This window comes from Chenopodium album, chromosome 3, assembly GCF_948465745.1.
Source record: "Chenopodium album chromosome 3, dcCheAlbu1.1, whole genome shotgun sequence".
Classification (NCBI taxonomy): domain Eukaryota; kingdom Viridiplantae; phylum Streptophyta; class Magnoliopsida; order Caryophyllales; family Amaranthaceae; genus Chenopodium; species Chenopodium album.
The window spans coordinates 65,386,566-65,393,393 of record NC_137836.1 but is presented as its reverse complement, the minus strand read 5'-3'; the positions used below and the strand labels follow the sequence as shown (position 1 = coordinate 65,393,393).

General features: G+C 30.2%; 1 long non-coding RNA gene and 1 pseudogene across 2 annotated transcripts; one reads left to right on the top strand and one right to left on the bottom strand.

The window, feature by feature from the left end:
* Positions 1-1,514: 1,514 nt before the first annotated feature.
* Positions 1,515-5,080, top strand: LOC145614815 (uncharacterized). 2 transcript variants are annotated; one of them, XR_014107168.1, is made up of 3 exons: positions 1,515-1,574; positions 1,946-2,042; positions 4,696-5,080. It is a non-coding gene; the product is annotated as an uncharacterized LOC145614815 (long non-coding RNA). The 2 variants fall into 2 exon arrangements; XR_014107171.1 differs by having other exon boundaries at positions 1,521-1,574; positions 1,940-2,042.
* Positions 5,081-5,695: 615 nt separating this feature from the next.
* Positions 5,696-6,004, bottom strand: LOC145625222 (monothiol glutaredoxin-S1 pseudogene; annotated as a pseudogene).
* Between the last annotated feature and the right edge of the window lie 824 nt (positions 6,005-6,828).

The window sequence follows — 6,828 nt, the reverse complement described above, 5'->3', positions numbered from 1 at the left end:
GCGACTATAACTACTATCAATTGAAATTAGAAGAACACAATCACAAATAACTTTTACAACAAATGTCAGCAAATTTTACTAAACTTAAGCTTTAAATTATATTTATACATGTATATATATATATCTTTAATATATATATATATATATATATATATATACTTATGTAATACAATAATTGTATTGTAAAAATAAAATAATATATTCAGTTTGTACGTCTATTTTTTTTCCTTAAAAGTGCCAAACATCAATTGATAAAAAAAAAAAAAAAAAACCTAATTAACAATACTTAAATATATACTGGGCCCCGTTCTTTAGAGCTGCTTTGCTCTGCTCTGCTCTGCTGAAATCTGCTTTGCTCTGCTCTGCTCTGCTCTGCTTTGCTGAAATCTGCTCTGCTTTGCTCTGCTCTGCTTCAATCTGCTCTGCTCTACTTAAAATTAATACTTAATATTAAATTATTATAATAATAATTAATATTTAATAATAATAAATAATTAATATTTAATATTTAATAATAATAATAATTAATATTTTATAATAATAATAATAAATAAATAAATAATATTTAATAATAATAAATAATTAATATTTAATTATAATAATAGTTAATACTTAATAATAATAATAACAATAATTAATTATTGATATTTAATAAAAAAATAAAAATAATAATAAATAATTATTAATATTTAATAATAATAATAATAAATTATTAATAATTAATAATAATAATAATAATAATAATAATAATAATAACAATAATAATTAATATTTAATAATAATAATAATAATAATAATAATAATAATAATAATAATAGTAATAATAATAGTAATTATACTAACAGTAATAATAATATTTGTAACTAATAATATTAATTATAATAACAATAATTGATTTTTATAATAGCAATTAATATTAAGATAATGACTAATATTTAAAGATAATACTAATTATTAATTTTTAATAATAATAATTAAATAATATTTAATAATAATTATAATTAATATAATAATAATTAATATTTAACTTTAAAAATTTAATGATTATAATAATAATGCGATAATATTAGTAGTAGTAATAATAATAATAATAATAGTAATAATAATAATAATAATAATAATAATTAATATTTAATAATAATAATAATTAATATTTAATAATAATAATAATAGTAGTAGTAGTAGTAGTAATAATAGTAGTAGTAGTAGTAGTAGTAATAATAATGATGATGATGATGATGATGATGATGATGATAATAATAATAAAATAATAATAATAATAATAATAATAATAATAATAATAATAATAATAATAATAATAATAATAATAATAATAATAATAAAATCTGCTCTGCTCGGCTGAAATCTGCTCTGCTTTGCTTTGCTCTGCTGAAATCTGCTCTGCTCTGCCCAAAAGCTCAAAAGAACAGGGCCCAAGTTGTGTGCCACAACTAGTTTTTTTTTTTTTTTTTTTTTTTTTAAAAAAAAAACGTAGTAACAAACACTCAGTTCAAGTTTACAGTCTTCCCCATTAAACCGCTCTCAGAGTTTTCTCCATTGAAGCAGCTTCTAAGGCAAGATGCGTTTTTGTTTTCAATCATTGTTTATCAATTTCACAATCACAATCTATCTGATGTTAATCGTTAGTTTGATTTTCAATATAGTCAATTTAGGGTTCTTCTAAGCTGGATACTTCAACTATTAATTACAATTACTCAACTTATCAATTATTATAACAAGCGATTTCGTTGCTAGAATATTGCTTTTCATATTCTTAAACTAGAATAATTTAACGTCAATATTCGAACATAATTTGATGATTGAATCAAATTTGTTTGCTAATGTGTTGCAATTCTGTTTATATCATGCAATTCTCTAATGTTAAGGAAAAACTGTGTGTAATCTATTGTCGTCTTATATGAAATTTTGGATTTGTTAGTTACAGGTTTTGAAATTGCTGAAAATCAAAGTAATTGGAAGAACAAAAATCAAATGTCTTTTACTAAGCTTGGAAAATCCTTACCCTTTTCTGGGATTTTGAGGTATTGCCCTTTATCCTTTGATTTTTTTTTTTCATTACATTATCTTGCTTTTTGACTATAATATTTATCAATTATGGTATTGGTGTAACACTATTGAATTTGGACATTTCGGTAGCCTAAATGTACTTTGTTAGCTGGATGGTAAAAATTTTAATCTGGGAAATTCTTGATGGTTTTTTAGTGGAGTTTAATAGAATGAAATTTGTATTTGATAGGATTCTAACTGTTATAGCTATTTATCAACCTTTTTGGGGATAGAAGTTATGATTGATCGTTGATTTAAATCATTGAATTTTTAAATTCAATCAGAGCTTCAGAGGTGATATAAATAAATAGGCTTATTAGATATGCTTATTAGCTGGATGTTTCTGGTATGACCTAGTAATTAAGTATAGTATGTAGATTGAAACAACAATCTTTAGAGATGAGTGTGCAGGGCTTAGGCTCCGGTAGTGTCACAAAGCTGCTGATTTTGAAATTCAAAATGATAACTAGGGTACTCTAGATCTAATCCCTCCTACTGTATTGTTGTATAGCTGGTGAGCGATCCCAGTTCGCAGTAGTTGTAGACTTTAAGAGCTTTTCTATGCACACAGTGACTGAGTGGCTAGCTTTCACACAGTAGAGGTTGTAATTGCTGGACTTGTTATCTAATTCGCTTGTCTTTCCAATCTTTCTTCTACTTTAAAACCAAGCCTAAAACACAGGTTTTGGGGATATTTTGTTTCTTTCTTTTTAATCCGAATTAACAAATATCCTCCCTATGTTCGCAATTTAGATTTAATTGGTCCTATGCTTTGGGTTTTTTAAGAGCTTGATTGAATCATTTGAATGAAACAAATATCTTGTTCTGACAATTTGCCAGTCTTTCAGCAATGATATTCAGTAAGAACTATCTGAAAGAAGCCAACATTTTCTTTTTAATTAACCTATGAGTTTTTCCTGGCCATCCCATCCCTTTGAAAGAAAATGAAAGAAAAGAAAGAAAGAGCAAGAATTGGGGATTTGGGTGGGGAGGACCATGCCTGAAATGCTTGAGTTCATCACAGGCAGATTCTTTGGAAATATCTTCTTCATTCTACTTTTCTCACTCGTGCTTTTGGGCTCTCCTCCCTAATTGAAATTTTAGTCCAACAGAAGCCAATATTTTCTTCCAAATTGACCTAGACTTGCTCTCAGGCATATTTAAAAAAGAGGTTCTTATAAACACTTACTCCAAATATTGGAAAATTAAACATAGCACCAAGGAAAGGAAAGATCGGGTGATGGCTTTGGCTGGGGAGGAACCCATGCCTAAAACATGGAGATGAACTCTTTCATTCTAATTTTTCCACCATTTTCTATAGCATCTACACTTCGACCAGGAAAGTAATAATGGAAAACATGCCTAAAGCTTAGCTCAAGCAAGGACTCCTAGGTGAGTTTAACCTGTCTAGAGGGAAGCAGTAGAAGACAGGAATTCTAACCTGAGGGGCACTTTTTGGAAATTGAGCAACACAATATACATTTCGATGATGTCTACCTTCTCTTTCCTTCATCACCCTTACCTTACTCTCATACACTCCTAGTTCCCTTAAAATGTTGCTAAAGCTGCTAAGTCAATGGTTTATGCTACAGATTGAATCGCTGAAAAATAGATCTTTGATGGTGCTAGTCTTATTTGAGTAAAGAAGTAGTAGAGAATATTGGTATGTTAAGCTCTTCTCCTGCTTATTGACGATTGACTTATCACTTTAGCTACACCTATGCATACAAATAAAGCTGAACTTGGTGTTTGATTTTGAGGAATCCCTTTCTAATGTCTATGACCCTGTTCTCCTCAACCATTATTTACTTATTTCATGATATATAAGATAAAGAGTTCAGAGCAAATAAGCTTAGTTTTTAAAAGTGTACTGAGGCACCAGGCTAGTCTAAGTGTGGGCCAAAACGCATTAGCCTTATAAGGCGTAACGCATTCTAGAAGGTGCCTAAATGGGCTAACAATGAGGAAAACAGAGCCTTATCATAGTCAATAAATTCATATACAACAAGTTTAGATTAGCTAAGTTCAAATCTAATAGGAGCTACCCAAGTTCAATTAACACCTTCATAAAGCTCTAATGTTCACTGCTAATAAGTTGAGATAGGTGAAAAACAAGTAAAGAGACTGCACTGTAAGTCTGGTTGGCAGAAACATGACAAAGCTAATGTGAACTAGAGTTCAAATCTTCAGGTAACAGTAACTTAAACTTGTACTATAAAGGGAGATATTAGATCACTAACAACTATCTTTCTGAACATAATTTGATGTCCATAATGATTAGCAAGCCAAAGTGGAAGGCATACTGCATAACCCTACCAAACTGTGGTAAGTAGCCTCACAAAGCATGTAATTTGTATTTTGAAAATTTAAACTTGAAGTTTTTACAGGTAATATTTAGTGTGCCTAAATTCTCATGTAGTTTGACTAGTTTTTTTTATTTCTGATTGGATTGATGATAAAATCGAATCCTGGGTCGACGCTTTAATAGAATAAAATATCTTGAATGGAATTGAATATCGATTCATTAGTAAAAAGCCATCGCCAACTTTCTAATATCTGGTGAAAGCTTATTGATCATACTAAGTAGTTTGTCTTGCAACCACTTAAGTAGTGTTTCTTTTTTATCAGGAAGCTGGAGCAAGATGTGGAAACTGTAATAAGGGTACTGCAGCCTGGGCCAGTAGGAATTGTGGAGCATAAATTTACAGATAAAGAAATACATGATGCAAATGCTATGGTAATAAACGCAGTGAAGAATTGGCAAAGGAGAGCATTATTGGAGAAAAGTGGTGTTCTGAAAGATTATGTGGAGTTTTGATAGGAACTTGTACATATTTTAAAGTCTTGGAATGTGTTTAAATTGTCAATTCTGAAAAAGTCTGTAGTATTTTGTTAGGGTTTCACTTTAAGGATCGTCATTTATTGAAATTAAGGTCTTGCAATAAGATTTGCTGATCCTTGACAGTGTGTAATTCTGAATTGAAATAAATTGAACTACCCCATTCTGGCGTTACTGAGATGAGCATTTTGTTCGTACTATATACAAGTTCCTCAGTTTTGAGTGGAGAAAACAATTAGGATATTGCAAACTGATGTCAGCATATTGGTGCCAAGGTATGTTTTACATTGGTTTTTTGGCACAGTATTTCAACTAGTTAGTCTATATTCTTGTGACTTCTCGACAAGTGACATAAAATGTTCTGAATATTTTGTGACGTCTGATTGGATCGGGGCTGTTATTCATTGTTAGCTCCATATAATCATCATTCAAATGATTTTTTCTTTTAGTGATTGTCTTCAGGATCTAAATTCTAAAATGTCTCTTGTGTGCTTTTTGAAAAAAAAAATGGTAGATTAGTAAGCACACAATTTTGGTTGCTTTACAATAAACTGTAGTGCTCTCCATTTACAAATGAAAGTGATTCCATTAGTGGACACTGCTCAACTTATTTATGAATAGTAGGGTATATCTTTATTTGCAGAGAAATATAGAAGAGAAGCTCCTCGTTAGTTTAAGTGATTACATTAGCAGCATCATATTGTCTAACTGATTTCTAATCTTGTTACCTTGTAGTCTTGTACAGTAAAAGAAAGAGGCTCAATGAAAAGTCTTTAGTTATGTACTATTTCAAACCCATATGGCTCCTGCTTCCTTGAGCTGAGATGCTAATTTCCCCTGGATTTGGAGGCTAAGGACTTCTTTAGATCCACCAACTAACTTATGGCCAATGAAAATAGCTGGCACACTTGGCTTATTTCCCATGCTCAAAAGACCCTTTTCAATCTCCTTCCCATTTGGAATTTCATCGAGCTCGTATACTGTTGCATTGGATCCATAGCTTCTCATAAGTTGCTTCATTGAGTGAGAAAAACAGCAAGAGCTTTTACTGAAGATCACTAGTGGTATTTCACTCACTAGATTCTTCACAATTTCCATTGCTTTACCCCGAGTTTTGAAAAATTGGAAATGTTGATGGTTTGTTTTTAAAGCTTAGCTAGCTTGGCTTCTCCTTGCAGAACTTATTTTGATTACGAGGTCTATATATAGCTGTCATCATGGGCTGAAGATAATACTGTTAAGGATTACTCTTAGTCATTGTTTTTGTAGGTTATATTCCTATGCTGCTGCTTACAAAGGTCAAGTTGTATGTTGCTGTGCCTCACCTTTTTTTTTTTTTTTTTTTTTTTTTTCTTGAGAATCAAATAGGTATATGGCGATGGAAACTTCTAATAGTTTCCGCAAAAGTACAGTGGTAAAATTCTATTTTTTCTTATGGTGAATGTTGTTCTTCAGACAGTTGAGCATTTCCTTACTTAAAATAGATTCCTAAAAATGGCCTTTCAGTTCAAGTTGTTTCAGATATTTTTTGAGCTATGAGGATTGTAGTTAGAAGCTGCTTTGGCTTCTTATTTTACTTTACCTGATTATTGCTTTAAATAATATAAGTACTGTTAGTCTTACAGCTATGTTTTGAGGAATCTGATGAGATGGATGAAGAGGTGAAGTCTATTTAGAATGTTAAACCTTTTGCTACTGATTTTATGCTTTAAAAAAGTGAGAGATTGATATCCTGAAAAGTTGACTACTGAAAAATCTAAAACTAATAAGATCTGATATTCTGTAGTTATTTCTGCTCCATTTGGTACATACTGAAGATTAGGTCGACATTCAAATGAAATGGGTAACAACTCCTGAAATGCCCTCATGATTATTGATGTAAATTATGCCTACATGATTATTGCTGCAAGTCAATCCAAGAG